Source organism: Balaenoptera ricei, chromosome 20 (genome assembly GCF_028023285.1).
Source record: "Balaenoptera ricei isolate mBalRic1 chromosome 20, mBalRic1.hap2, whole genome shotgun sequence".
In the NCBI taxonomy this organism is placed as follows: domain Eukaryota; kingdom Metazoa; phylum Chordata; class Mammalia; order Artiodactyla; family Balaenopteridae; genus Balaenoptera; species Balaenoptera ricei.
Genome location: NC_082658.1, coordinates 27,878,470 through 27,894,766, shown reverse-complemented (window position 1 = coordinate 27,894,766; position 16,297 = coordinate 27,878,470).

The following is a 16,297-nucleotide window of genomic DNA, read 5'->3' as shown; positions in this document are numbered from 1 at the left end:
CTCCCTCCCTGAGGTGCAAGCCGTGCCCTGATTCCTTCTTTTTCTTTTTCCTTTTGTCCTACCCAGTTGCGAGGAGGTTTTCTTGTCTTTTCGGACAGCTGAGGTCTTCTGTCGATGTTCAGTAGCTGTTCTGTGTGAATCATTCCACTTGTAGATATATTTTCAATGTTTCTGTGGAGGAAGGTGAACTCTGCTTTCTACTCCTCTGGCGTCTTGATCCCGCCTCCCAAATTTATTTTTTAAAGAAAAAAAATTTGACTTTCTGCATATACCAACAAATTAGTCAACTTCCTTCACTTCTATGCAATTTAAGAGATTAACAACATTTGAAGTTGACAACTGAATTTTTTGAAGTCTTGTTGATCGATGAAAATATAAACAAATATACATGGCAAACTAGAAATGGATTTTCAATATAATTCAATTTAAGGAACTGGTATCTTAGTTTTAACCTCGAAAATGTCATTAGATGATTTGAATGAGAAAATAGAGACTGGATGTAGTCATGTCTATCACAAAATCCTTGGCAGCTGCAACATTAGTAAAAGGCAATGCAAATAAAAGCAACTGTAGACCTTAAAATAAGCAGGCCATGGATAGTTTCTGGCAGACAGCTGTTACAAAATCACGTATTTCACTACCTTTGTGGCTTAAGTTAAGGAATACATAGAATATAAGAAAAAAGAGAAGGTGGAGATGGGAAAAGCTGGAAATAAATACATAATAGACAGTTTCTACTAAGTAATTTTTTCACATGATAGTGGGAGCAGATGGTTAGAGTAGTTCACTGTGATTTTGTTGTATGGTCTCAGATTTATCACTGGAATTAATGCCTTCATTTCTGTGAAAGGCATTATACATTCAGTTTCTCTATTTTAAATAATAAATTAATTTTAATGCATTTTTTCTCTAGCTTAAATGAGAAACATAAAGAGGAATAGATAGGTTCTGAATTTTTAGAACACCTTTTAATATGATTAAAAGCATAAAACATCCCAAGTCCACTCTTCTAAAAACATAAACTAGCCATCTGCTGCAGTTACTCTACTCTAAAATGCTCTGTAAACAACAAGAATTTACTGTAGAGCAAGGGAACTATATTCAGTATCTTGTAATAAACTAAAATGGAAAAGAATTGGAAAAAGAATATAAATATATACATATATATATGTATAAGTGAATGATTTTGCTGTACACCTGAAACAAACACACTATTGTAAATCAACTATATTTTAAATAAAAAAAATAAAATGCTGTGTGGTCCAATAGAGTAGACACAGCCCAAGGTATACTCCTTGACTAAGTTGATATTTGGACAAAGTCATGGCCCTTTATGCTTTCAAGCAATATACTTACAATGCTTATTTAAGATGCACTTCATCTCTATTTGGCAGAACTAATGAAAATAAGAGGCTATTCTTAATTTTTCCTTACCTGAAAGAAGTAAATACCTCCAGCAAATTCACTAGTAAATTTAAAAACTAGCTGGACAGAAACCAGGTGGGAAAGAGATTGTTTTGCTCTTTATAAAGTAAATGGTATGTTGGGACTTAAGCAGAAAGAGAATTTAAACTATTTTAACTTTGTTCATTTTGTTTTGTTTTGTCTTTGAGGGTTTTGCTTTCTTCCAAAACCTCTTTCTTGTCTCTAAATCTTCTTCTGTCTACATTCCTTTTGTGTTTATCTTTCTACTCTGTACTTGTAGTGGAATCTTCATTGGAAAGTTAATTCTCAGGGAACCCCTTCTTCCCTAACATTCCTGGTCACCTTTTAATAAATGCATATTCTGAAGGCAAAGTGTGGAGTTAGGATAACTTTTTATCCCACCAAAGGCAGAACTCTATGATCTTAATTTAAGTTTATTGATATGTGAATGAAAGACCAGAAAGCTGAAAAGACATGCTGACCCTTAATAATCATTAATGAGGAATTCTTTCCCACTGGAATATATCTTTGAGAAGACAATGCTATGCTTGATTGCACAACTAATTGAAAACAGAGATGTCCAAGAAAATATTTGACAAATACCATTGGCTGGCAAGCTCAACGTCCCCTCTCAAGCTCCGTCCTTGCCTACCTCTATTATAAAGGCTGAGAAAATGAAATACTCTAGTCTTTCATGCAACTTGAAGTGACCACGTGATTTCTGAGCAGAGACGGGAGCAGAAGCTCCTGGAGAAAAAAAGGAAGCAGAAGCTTCTAGCAGAAGCTTCTGTTGGGGGCTTCTGGAAAAACTTGTGCTTTCCTAATGAAAAGAACAAATGAGGCTAATGCTTCCTCCCTTATCTGCTTTCTTTCTGTCTTTTTTTTTTAACATCTTTATTGGCGTGTAATAGCCATACAATGTTGTGTTAGTTTCTGCTGTATAACAAAGTGAATCAGCTATATGTATACGTATATCCCCATATCCTTTCCCTCTTGCATCTCCCTCTCACCCTCCCTATCCCACCCTTCTAGGTGGTCACAAAACACCAAACTGATCTCCCCGTGCAATGCAGCTTCTTCCCACTAGCTATCTACTTTACATTTGGTGGTGTATATATGTAAATGCTACTCTCACACTTCGTCCCAGCTTACCCTTCCCCTTCCCCGTGTCCTCAAGTCCATTCTCTATGTCTGCGTCTTTATTCCTGTCCTGCCCCTGGGTTCATCAGAACAAATTTTATTTTTTTTAGATTCCATATATACATGTTAGCATATGGTATTGTTTTTCTCTTTCTGACTTATTTCACTCTGTATGACAGACTCTAGGTCCATCTGCCTCACTGCAAATAACTCAATTTCATTTCTTTTTATGGTTGAGTAACATTCCATTATATATATGTGCCATATCTTCTTTATCCATTCATCTGTTGATGGACACTTAGGTTGCCTCCATGTTCTGACTATTGTAAATAGTGCTGCAATGAACATTGTGGTACATGATTCTTTTTGAATTATGGTCTTCTCGGGCTATATGCCCAGAAGTGGGATTGCTGGGTCATATGGTAGTTTTATTTTCAGTTTTTTAAGTAACCTCCATACTGTTCTCCATAGTGGCTCTATCAATCTACACTCCAACCAACAGTGCAAGAGGGTTCCATTTACTCCATACATTCTCCAGCATTTATTGTTTGTAGATTTGTTTGATGATAACCATTCTGATTGCTGTGAGGTCATACCTCATTGTAGTTTTGATTTGCATTTCTCTAATGATTAGTGATGTTGAACATCCTTTCATGTGTTTGTTCGCAATCTGTATGTCTTCTTTGGAGAAATGTCCATTTAGATCTTCTGCCAATTTTGGGGGGAAGAGGAGAAGATGGTGGAAGAGTAAGACGTGGAGATCACCTTCCTCCCCATAGATACATCAGAAATACATCTGGAACTGCTCCTATAGAACACCCACTGAATGCTGGCAGAAGACGTCAGACCTCCCAAAAGGCAAGAAACTCCCCACGTACCTGGGTAGGGTAAAAGAAAAAAGAAACAAGAGACAAAAGAATAAGGATGGGACCTGAACCAGTGGGAGGGAGCTGTTAAGGAGGAAATGTTTCCACACACTAGGAAGCCCCTTCACGGGCGGAGACTGCGAGTGGCAGAGGGGGGAAGCTTCGGAGCCACGGAGGAGAGCGCAGCAACAGGGGTGCGGAGGGTAAAGCGGAGAGATTCCCGCACAGAGAAGCGATGCCAACCAGCACTCACCAGCCCGAGAGGCTTGTCTGCTCACCCGCTGGGGCAGGCGGGGGCTGGGAACTGAGGCTCGGGCTTCGGTTGGATTGCAGGGAGAGGACTGGGCTTGGCGGCGTGAAGACAGCCTGAAGGGGTTAGCGCACCACAGCTAGCCAGGAGGGAGTCCGGGAAAAGGTCTGGAGGTGCCGAACAGGCAAGAGAGTTTTTCATGCCTCTTTGTTTCCTGGTGCATGAGGCGAGGGGATTCAGAGCGCTGCCTAAACAAGCTCCAGAGACGGGCGTGAGCCGCGGCTATCAGCGCAGACCTCAGAGATGGGCATGAAACGTTAAGGCTGCTGCTGCTGCCACCAAAAAGCCTGTGTGCGAGCACAGGTCACTATCCACACCGCCCCTCCCGGGAGCCTGTGCAGCCCGCCGCGGCCAGGGTCCCATGATCCAGTGACAACTTCCCCGGGAGAATGCACGGCACGCCTCAGGCTGCTGCAACGTCACACTGGCCTCTGCCGCTGCAGGCTCGCCCTGCATCCATACCCCTCCCTCCCCCCGGCCTGAGTGAGCCAGAGCCCCCGAAGCAGCTGCTCCTGTAACCCCGTCCTGTGTGAGCGAAGAACAGATGCCCTCAGTCGACCTACATGCAGAGACGAGTCCCAATCGAAAGCTGAAACCCGGGAGCTGTGCAAACAAAGAAGAGAAAGGGAAATTTCTCCCAGCAGCCTCAGAGGCAGCGGATTAAAGCTCCACAAACAACTTGATGTACCTGCATCTGTGGAATACATGAATAGACAACGAATCATCCCAAATTGAGCAGGTGGACTTTGGGAGCAAGACATATTATTTTTTCCCCTTTTCCTCTTTTTGTGAGTGTGTATGTGTATGCTTCTGTGTGAGATTTTGTCTGTATAGCTTTGCTTTCACCATTTGTCCTAGGGTGCTCTCCGTCCTTTTTTTTTTTTACTTAAAAAATTTTTTTCTCATTTTTTCTTAATAATTATTTTTTACTGTTTTTATTTTAATAATTTATTTTATTTTATCTTACTTTATTTTATTTTATCCACTTTCTTTTTTTTCTTTCTGTTTTCTCCCTTTAATTCTGAGCCGTGTGGATGAAAGGCTCTTGGTGCTCCAGCCAGGCATCAGGGCTGTGCCTCTGACGTGGGAGACCCAACTTCAGGACACTGGTCCACAAGAGACCTCCCAGCTCCATGTAATAGCAAATGACGAAAATCTCCCAGAGATCTCCATCTCAACACCAAGACCCAGCTTCACTCAACGACCAGCAAGCTATAGTGTTGGGACACCCTATGCCAAACAACTAGCAAGACAGGAACACAGCCCCATCCATTAGCAGAGAGGCTGCCTAAAATCATAGTAAGGCCACAGACACCCCAAACACACCACCAGATGTGGACCTGCCCACCAGAAAGACAAGATCCAGCCTCATCCACCAGAACACAGGCACTAGTTCCCTCCACCAGGAAGCCTACACAACCCACTGAAACAACCTTAGCCACTGGGGGCAGATACCAAAAACAACAGGAAGTACGAACCTGCAGCCTGTGAAAAGGAGACCCCAAACACAGTAAGATAAGCAAAATGAGAAGACAGAAAAACACACAGAAGATGAAGGAGCAAGGAAAAAACACACCAGACCTAACAAATGAAGAGGAAATAGGCAGTCTACCAGAAAAAGAATTCAGAATAATAATAGTAAAGATGATCCAAAATCTTGAAAATAGAATAGACAAAATGCAAGAAACATTTAACAAGGACATAGAAGCACTAAAGAGGAATCAAGCAATGGTGAAAAACATAATAAATGAAATTAAAATACTCTAGAAGGGATCAATAGCAGAATAACCGAGAAAGAAGAACGAATAAGTGACCTGGAAGATAAAATAGTGGAAATAACTATTGCAGAGCGGAATAAAGAAAAAAGAATGAAAAGAACTTAGGACAGCCTCAGAGACCTCTGGGACAACATTAAACACACTAACATTCAAATTATAGGGGTCCCAGAAGAAGAAGAGCAAAAGAAAGGGACTGAGAAAATATTGGAAGAGATTATAGTTGAAAACTTCCCTAATATGGGAAAGGCAATAGTTAATCAAGTCCAGGAAGCACAGAGAGTCCTATACAGGATAAATCCAAGGAGAAACACGCCAAGACACATATTAATCAAACTATCAAAAATTAAATATAAAGAAGACATATTAAAAGCAGCAAGGGAAAAACAACAAATAACACACAAGGGAATCCCCATAAGGTTAACAGCTGATCTTTCAGCAGAAACTCTGCAAGCCAGAAGGGAGTGGCAGAACATATTTAAAGTGAGGAAGGAGAAAAACCTACAACCAAGATTACTCTACCCAGCAAAGATCTCATTCAGATTTGATGGAGAAATTAAAACATTTACAGACAAGCAAAAGCTGAGAGAGTTCAGCAACACCAAACCAGCTTTACAACAAATGCTAAAGGAACTTCTCTAGGCAAGAAACACAAGAGAAGGAAAACACCTAAAATAATAAACCCAAAACATTTAAGAAAATGTGAATAGGAACATACATATCGATAATTACCTTAAATGTAAATGGATTAAATGCTCCCACCAAAAGACACGGACTGGCTGAATGGATACAAAAACAAGACCCATATATATGCTGTCTACAAGAGACCCACTTCAGACCTAGAGACACATACAGACTGAAAGTGAGGGGATGGAAAAAGATACTCCATGCAAATGTAAATCAAAAGAAAGCTGGAGTAGCAATTCTCATATCAGACAAAATAGACTTTAAAATAAAGACTATTACAAGAGACAAAGAAGGACACTATATAATGATCAAGGGGTCGATTCAAGAAGATATAACAATTGTAAATATTTATGCACCCAACATAGGAGCACCACAATACATAAGGCAAATACTAACAGCCATAAAAGGGGAAATCAACAGTAACACAACCATAGTAGGGGACTTTAACACCCCACTTTCACCAATGGACAGATCATCTAAAATGAAAATAAATAAGGAAACACAAGCTTTAAATGATACATTAAACAAGATGGACTTAATTGATATTTATAGGACATTCCACCCAAAAACAACAGAATACACATTTTTCTCAAGTGCTCATGAAACATTCTCCAGGATAGATCATATCTTGGGTCACAAATCAAGCCTTGGTAAATTTAAGAAAATTGAAATTGTAACAAGTATCTTTTCTGACCACAACGCTATGAGACTAGATATCAATTACAGGAAAAGATCTGTAAAACATACAAACACATGGAGGCTACACAATACACTATTTAATAACGAAGTGATCACTGAAGAAATCAAAGGGGAAATCAAAAATAACCTAGAAACAAATGACAATGGAGACACGATGACCCAAAACCTATGGGATGCAGCAAAAGCAGTTCTAAGAGGGAAAGTTATAGCAATACAAGCCTACCTCAAGAAACAGGAAACATCTCGAATAAACAACCTAACCTTGAACCTAAAGCAATTAGAGAAAGAAGAACAAAAAAGCCTCAAAGTTAGCAGAAGGAAAGAAATCATAATGATCAGATCAGAAATAAATGAAAAAGAAATGAAGGAAACAGTAGCAAAGTTCAACAGAACTAAAAGTTGGTTCTTTGAGAAGATAAACAAAATTGATAAACCATTAGCCAGACTCATCAAGAGAAAAAGGGAGAAGACTCAAATCAATAGAATGAGAAATGAAAAAGGAGAAGTAACAATTGACACTGCAGAAATACAAACGATCATGAGAGATTACTACAAGCAATTCTATGCCAATAAAATGGACAACCTGGAAGAAATGGACAAATTCTTAGAAATGCACAACCTGCCGAGATTGAACCAGGAAGAAATAGAAAATATGAACCGTCCAATCACAAGCACTGAAATTGAAACTGTGATTAAAAACTTTCCAACAAACAAAATCCCAGGCCCAGATGGCTTCACAGGCGAATTCTATCAAACATTTAGAGAAGAGTTAACACCTATCCTTCTCAAACTCTTCCAAAATATTGCAGAGGGAGTAACACTGCCCAACTCATTCTACGAGGCCACCATCACCCTGATACCAAAACCAGACAAAGATGTCACAAAGGAAGAAAACTAGAGGCCACTTCACTGATGAACATAGATGCAAAAATCCTCAACAAAATACTAGCAAACAGAATCCAACAGCACATTAAAAGGATCATACACCATGATCAAGTGGGGTTTATTCCAGGAATGCAAGGATTCTTCAATATACGCAAATCAACCAACGTGATACACCATATTAACAAATTGAAGGAGAAAAACAGTATGATCTTCTCAATAGATGCAGAGAAAGCTTTTTATAAAATCAACACCCATTTATGATAAAAGCCCTGCAGAAAGTAGGCATAGAGGGAACTTTCCTCAACATAATAAAGGCTATATATGATAAACCCACAGCCAACATTGTCCTCAATGGTGAAAAACTGAAACCATTTCCACTAAGATCAGGAACAAGACAAGGTTGCCCACTCTCACCACTATTATTCAACATAGTTTTGGAAGTTTTAGCCACAGCAATCAGAGAAGAAAGAGAAATAAAAGGAATCCAAATCGGAAAAGAAGAAGTAAAGCTGTCACTGTTTGCAGATGACATGATACTATACATAGAGAATCCTAAAGATGCTACCAGAAAACTACTAGAGCTAATCAATGAATTTGGTAAAGTAGCATGATACAAAATTAATGCACAGAAATCTCTTGCATTCCTATACACTAATGATGAAAAATCTGAAAGTGAAATTAAGAAAACACTCCCATTTACCATTGCAACAAAAAGAATAAAATATCTAGGAATAAACCTACCTAAGGCGACAAAACACCTGTATGCCGAATATTATAAGACACTGATGAAAGAAATTAAAGATGATACAAATAGATCGAGAGATATACCATGTTCCTGGATTGGAAGAATCAACATTGTGAAAATGACTCTACTACCCAAAGCAATCTACAGATTCAATGCAATCCCTATCAAACTACCACTGGCATTTTTCACAGAACTAGAACAAAAAGTTTCACAATTTGTATGGAAACACAAAAGACCCCGAATAGCCAAAGCAATCTTGAGAACGAAAAATGGAGCTGGGGGAATCAGGCTCCCTGACTTCAGACTATACTACAAAGCTTCAGTAATCAAGACAGTTTGGTACTGGCACAAAAACAGAAATATAGATCAATGGAACAGGATAGAAAGCCCAGAGATAAACCCACGCACATATGGTCACCTTATCTTTGATAAAGGAGGCAAGCATATACAGTGGAGAAAAGACAGCCTCTTCAATAAGTGGTGCTGGGAAAATTGGACAGGTACATGTAAAAGTATGAAATTAGAACACTCCCTGACACCATGCACAAAAATAAACTCAAAATGGATTAAAAACCTCAGTGTAAGGCCAGACACTATCAAACTCTTAGAGGAAAACATAGGCAGAACACTCTATGACATACATCACAGCAAGATTCTTTTTGACCCAGCTCCCAGAAAAATGGAAATAAGAACACAAGTAAACAAATGGGACCTAATGAAACTTAAAAGCTTTTGCACAGCAAAGGAAACCATAAACAAGACCAAAAGACAACCATCAGAATGGGAGAAAATATTTGCAAATGAAGCAACTGACAAAGGATTAATCTCCAAGATTTACAAGCAGCTCATGCAGCTCAATAACAAAAAAACGAACAACCCAATCCAAAAATGGGCAGAAGACCTAAATAGACATTTCTCCAAAGAAGATATATAGATGGCCTACAGACACATGAAAGAATGCTCAACATCATTAATCATTAGAGAAATGGAAATCAAAACTACAATGAGATATCATCTCACACCGGTCAGAATGGCCATCATCAAAAAATCTAGAAACAATAAATGCTGGAGAGGGTGTGGAGGAAAGGGAACACTCTTGCACTGTTGGTGGGAATGTAAATTGATACAGCCACTATGGAGAACAGTATGGAGGTTCCTTAAAAAACTACAAATAGAACTACCATACGACCCAGCAATCCCACTACTGGGCATATACCCTGAGAAAACCATAGTTCAAAAAGAGTCATGTACCACAATGTTCATTGCAGCTCTATTTACAATAGCCAGGACCTGGAAGCAACCTAAATGTCCATCGACAGACGAATGGATAAAGAAGATGTGGCACATATATACAATGGAATATTACTCAGCCATAAAAAGAAATGAAATGGAGGTATTTGTAATGAGGTGGATGGAGTTAGAGTCTGTCATACAGAGTGAAGTAAGTCAGAAAGAGAAAAACAAATACAGTATGCTAACACATATATACGGAATCTAAGGAAAAAAAAAAAAAAAAAAACGCCATGAAGAACCTAGTGGCAAGACGGGAATAAAGACACAGACCTACTAGAGAATGGACTTGAGGATATGGGGAGGGGGTGGGGTGAGATGTGACAGGGTAAGAGAGTGTCATGGACATATATACACTACCAAATGTAAAATAGATAGTTAGTGGGAAGCAGCCGCATAGCACAGGGAGATCAGCTCGGTGCTTTGTGACCATCTAGAGGGGTGGGATGGGGAGGATGGGAGGGAGGGAGATGCAAGAGGGAAGAGAAATGGGAACATATTGTATATGTATAACTGATTCACTTTGTTATAAAACAGAAGCTAACACACTATTGTAAGGCAATTATACTTCAATAAAGATGTTTAAAAAAAAAAAAAAAAAAGGAATCCAAATCGGAAAAGAAGAAGTAAAGCTGTCACTGTTTGCAGATGACATGATACTATACATAGAGAATCCTAAAGATGCTACCAGAAAACTACTAGAGCTAATCAATGAATTTGGTAAAGTAGCGTGATACAAAATTAATGCACAGAAATCTCTTGCATTCCTATACACTAATGATGAAAAATCTGAAAGTGAAATTAAGAAAACACTCCCATTTACCATTGCAACAAAAAGAATAAAATATCTAGGAATAAACCTACCTAAGGCGACAAAACACCTGTATGCCGAATATTATAAGACACTGATGAAAGAAATTAAAGATGATACAAATAGATCGAGAGATATACCATGTTCCTGGATTGGAAGAATCAACATTGTGAAAACGGCTCTTCTACCCAAAGCAATCTACAGATTCCATGCAATCCCTATCAAACTACCACTGGCATTTTTCACAGAACTAGAACAAAAAATTTCACAATTTGTATGGAAACACAAAAGACCCCAAATAGCCAAAGCAATCTTGAGAAAGAAAAATGGAGCTGGAGGAATCAGGCTCCCTGACTTCAGACTATATTACAAAGCTACAATAATCAAGACAGTTTGGTACTGGCACAAAAACAGAAACATAGATCAATGGAACAGGATAGAAAGCCCAGAGATAAACCCATGCACATATGGTCACCTTATCTTTGATAAAGGAGGCAAGCATATACAGTGGAGAAAAGACAGCCTCTTCAATAAGTGGTGCTGGGAAAACTGGACAGGTACATGTAGAAGTATGAAATTAGAACACTCCCTAACACCATACACAAAAATAAACTCAAAATGGAATAACGACCTAAATGTAAGGCCAGACACTATCAAACTCTTAGAGGAAAACATAGGCAGAACACTCTATGACATAAATCACAGCAAGATCCTTTTTGACCCAGCTCCTAGAGAAATGGAAATAAAAACAAAAATAAACAAATGGGACCTAGTGAAACTTAAAAGCTTTTGCACAGCAAAGGAAACCATAAACAAGACCAAAAGACAACCCTCAGAATGGGAGAAAATATTTGCAAATGAAGCAACTGACAAAGGATTAATCTCCAAGATTTACAAGCAGCTCAATAATAAAAAAACAAACAAACCAATCCAAAAATGTGCAGAAGACATAAATAGACATTTCTCCAAAGAAGATATACAGATTGCCAACAAACACATGAAAGAATGCTCAACATCATTAATCATTAGAGAAATGCAAATCAAAACTACAATTAGATGTCATCTCACACCGGTCAGAATGGCCATCATCAAAAAATCTAGAAACAATAAATGCTGGAGAGGGTGTGGAGAAAAGGGAACCCTCTTGCACTGTTGGTGGGAATGTAAATTGATACAGCTACTATGGAGAACAGTATGGAGCTTCCTTAAAAAACTAGAAATAGAACTACCATATGACCCAGCAATCCCACTACTGGGCATATACCCTGAGAAAACCATAATTCAAAAAGAGTCATGTACCAAAATGTTCATTTCAGCTCTATTTACAATAGCCAGGACATAGATGCAACCTAAATGTCCATCATCGGATGAATGGATAAAGTAGATGTGGCACATATATATAAAATGGAATGTTACTCAGCCATAAAAAGAAATGAAATGGAGTTATTTGTAGTGAAGTGGATGGAGTTAGTGTCTGTCATACAGAGTGAAGTAAGTCAGAAAGAGAAAAACAAATACAGTATGCTAACCCATATATATGGAATCTAAGGGGGGAAAAAAAAGGTCATGAAGAACCTAGTGGCAAGACGGGAATAAAGAGACAGACCTACTAGATAATGAACTTGAGGATATGGGGAGGGGGAAGGGTAAGATGTGACAAAGTGAGAGAGTGGCATGGACATATATACACTACCAAACATAAAATAGATAGCTAGTGGGAAGCAACTGCATAGCACAGGGAGATCAGCTCTGTGCTTTCTGACCACCTAGAGGGGTGGGATAGGGAGGGTGGGAAGGAGAGAGGTGCAAGAGGGAAGAGATATGGGAACATAAGTGTATGTATAACTGATTCACTTTGTTATAAAGCAGAAACTAACACACCATTGTAAATCCATTATACTCCAATAAAGATGTTAAAAAAAAAAAAAAAAAAAGGTCCATTGTCACTCTGGACGTGACGGGGCAACCCAGATCCAGCAATAATTCCTTTGGGTGTGCCTTAGTCACTTCAGTTGCCTTCTCTGTTCCAGTGGGGAAGGCCTCTACCACCCAGTAAAAGTATATATAAACACTAGTAAGTATTTGAAGCCTTGGAAAGAGGGCATCTGAGTGAAATCTATTTGCCAGTCCTCTCCTGACTAAGTTCCATGTCACTGGACTGGGTTAACAAGAGGGGAGGCTTGAGGTTGCCTCCTGGATTATGGGTGGCACAAAGGGCACAGGCTTGAGTAAGCTTTTGATTGTCTCTGGGAGCCCTTTCCTGGTAAAAGTTTGGAAAACAATTGTAGACATTACATCTCTCCCCAGATGGAGAGAATCCTGTAGTCCTTAATAATTTTCTATTGGTCAGAAAGAGTTATGAGCAATTTCAGATCTATGTGCCACCAGGCATCTGTTCCCTTAGTTCTCCCTATGTCTCGTGCCCAGGTCTTTCCAGAAGATGAGTCCCTGGGTAAAATGTTAGAAGGGGTAAGGGATGAGATTAATGCCGTTTTGGTTATGAGCATCAAGGCTGCTTCCATTGCTTCCTGATCTGCCCTGTTGTTTCCTTGGGAAATTTGATAAGATCCCTTTAGGTGTCCGTGGCAGTGGATGACTGCTCTCTGTTTTGGTTTTTGAGCCACATATATGAGATTTAAAATATCAGCCCCATATTTTATAGGGGAATTTCTTGCATTTAGAAGTCATGTCTCTTTCCAGATAGCTGAGTGGGCATGTAAAACTAAGAAGGCATATTTTGAGTCTGTGTATATATTTACAATCTTTCCTTCTCCTAGGGTTAAGGCTCGGGTTAGAGCTATCAGTTCAGCCTTTTGGGCCGAGGTGTTAGTTGGCAAATGTTTTGCTTCTATGACTCTATGAGCACTCATGATAACATACCCTGCCCTCCTGACTCCATTTTTAATGAAACTCCAAATTCTACAAAATCCTGCCATGCCCAAAAAGGTAAGGAGATGTTTCTTCATCTTTGGAGTGCTTAGGCCTAATATAGCTTGTTTTCTATCTGGAGATAACTGTCTACTTCTGGAGTTTATAATATGTCCCAGATATTTAACTTGTTGCTTTGAGATTTGTGCATTTGTCTGAGAGACTCTGTAACCCTGCGCCCCAAGGAAATTAAGGACTTCAATGGTATTTTTATCTAAGGCCTCCATGGAGGGACTACAGATTAATATATCATCTACATACTGTAGAATAGCACCTTCTTTTAGGTGTATTTCCCTTAGTTCCTTTCCTAGGGCCTCAGCAAACAAGTGTGGGCTGTCCCGAATCCCCTGAGGCAATACTGTCCAGGTATATCGTTACATTTGGCCTGAGTCGGGGTTAGTCCACTCAAAGGCAAACAGATATTGTGATGAGGGATGAATTGGGATGCAAAAAAAGGCATCCTTGCAGTAAACCATTTAGCGTCTTCAGGGATTTGGACTAATATATAAGGATTGGCCACTAGGGGATGTATAGGGACCACTGTGTTGTTTACTGCTCTAAGGTCTTGTACCATCCTATACTCCTCATTTGTCTTAACAATTGGCAAAATAGGAGCACCCCATGGAGACTGGCAGGGCACCAAGATGCTATGCCTTAAGAATTTATCTAGAGGGGTTGTAAACCCTTCTTCGCTTCCAACTTTATAAGGTATTGTCTCTTGTTAGGATAGGCAGCTTCTGAGATAAGGCTAATTCTTACAGGTTGGGCGTTTATGGCCCTTCTAGGGATTCCTTTGTCCCATACTGAAGGGTCCACTGCTTGTAGAATATGGCTGGGAAAAGAACCTTGCTCTTCCGGCTGGTCTGTCTTAGTCAGAATCAAGATAAGGGGCTGCTCGGGGCCTCCTAACTGGAGTATGGCTCCAAGGGATCTCAGAAGGTCCTTCCCCATAAGTAGGGTAGGATACTCAGGCACAACTAAAAAGGCATGCAAAATAAACTGCTGCTCAAATTGGCAAGTGAGAGGCCCAGTAAAGTAATGTGTGTGAGGCTTTCTGTGGACACAAGTCACAGTACAGCTTTTGGAGGAAAGAGGTCCAGGATGAGAAATTAAGACAGAGTAAGTGGCTCCCGTATCAACTAAAAGATTAATCTTCTTATCTGCCATGTCAAAGACCACCCTGGGCTCCTTGATGAGATAGACATCTCATGGGGGAGAGCCGACAGAATCCCTGGGCTGCCTCAGGTGTCCAACATGGTCATCTCAGGAGCGGGAGCCCCCCTTCCCCTTCAGGACTGAGGGCAGTACCTCTTCCAATGACCTGTTTGCTTGTAGGCTGGGCATGGCCCAGGGGACTCTTTCTGGCAATCTCGGCCACAGGGACCAGTTGACATCTATTTGTAGATTTCCCACTTGTTGGTCTTACCTCCAGATGGATAGTTGAACTTTCTTGGCTCCCTTGGGTTGTCCTGAGGTTACAAAGCACGGCTGACAACAATGGCTATCAGTTTTGCATGAAACCTGGTCTGCCTTTTCTCACGTTGGTTTCTCTCTTCCTCCTGAGCTTGATCTCCATTATTAAATACCCCAAAAGCCACATCTAGGAGTTGGGGCATGGGGTTTTGTGGGCCTAATTGTAACTTTTGGAGTTCCCACCTAATATCAGGGGCAGACTGGCTGATAAAGTGCTGTCCCAAAAGGGGCTAACATTCGGAATTGGAGGGATCTATGTTGGTATACTTTCTAAAAGTCTCCACAAGCTGCCCGTGAAAAGAGAGCTGCATTTTCTTTTTATTCTTGGGTCGCTCCTTTAAACTTTTCATAGTTAACTGACTTTTTGATACACTTTCTCATCCCTTCTAATACACATTGAATCATGTGCTTCCTGGCTTCTATTCCCACCCAGGAATTATAATTCCAAGGGAGTTCCTGATTTGGGACTGTGTCTCCACCCATAGCATAATTTTGGGTTGGTCTTTGGCAAACTGCTCAGCGTGCCCCTGGGCTGCTGTCCAGATTCTCTGTTTTTCTTCAGAAGTACAGCAAGTAGATAGCACTGCTTGAATATCCTTCTAAGCTAAATCATAGACCAGAGTTAGGGCATGAAACCCTTCAACAAACTTACTAGGGTCTTCAGAAAATTGGCCCAGTCTCTGTTTGCATTGGGCTAAGTTGGTTAAAGAGAAGGGTACATGTACTATGACTGTCCCTTCGCCATTTGCCACTTCCCTAAGAGGGCATAATTTCCCTGATCCTGGGTAATAGGAAGCTCCACTGTGAGTTAACACAGAGGGCCTAGTCTCTCTTCCTTGGGGTAACGGAGGGTATGGAGGCACATAGGGAGGTGGAGTTTGGGATCAGTCAGAGAGACTGGGAAAAGTAGGTGACTCTGGAGAATTAGGTGGCTCCGGAGAAGTAGGGTTACTGTCAGGAGTAGGGAGAGCTTAGTTTCCCCCCGAGAAACAGAAGGGCTTAGAAGGGGATAATCTAAAACGTCGGGAGAGTTTTCTGGTTCCCCAGATTTTGAAATACAAGAGCCATATAGGGCGGGATTTTGGTAAAAGACTATGAAAGTCTGAATATAGGGAACCTCAGTCCACTTTCCCATCCTGTGGCAATAAAGATCCAATTGTAGAATCGTATTATAATTGAGAGATCCATTTTAAGACCATTTTTCTCCATTCCCCAACTTATGCAAAGGCCAGGCACTGCTACAGTAGAAATTACGTTTTTCCT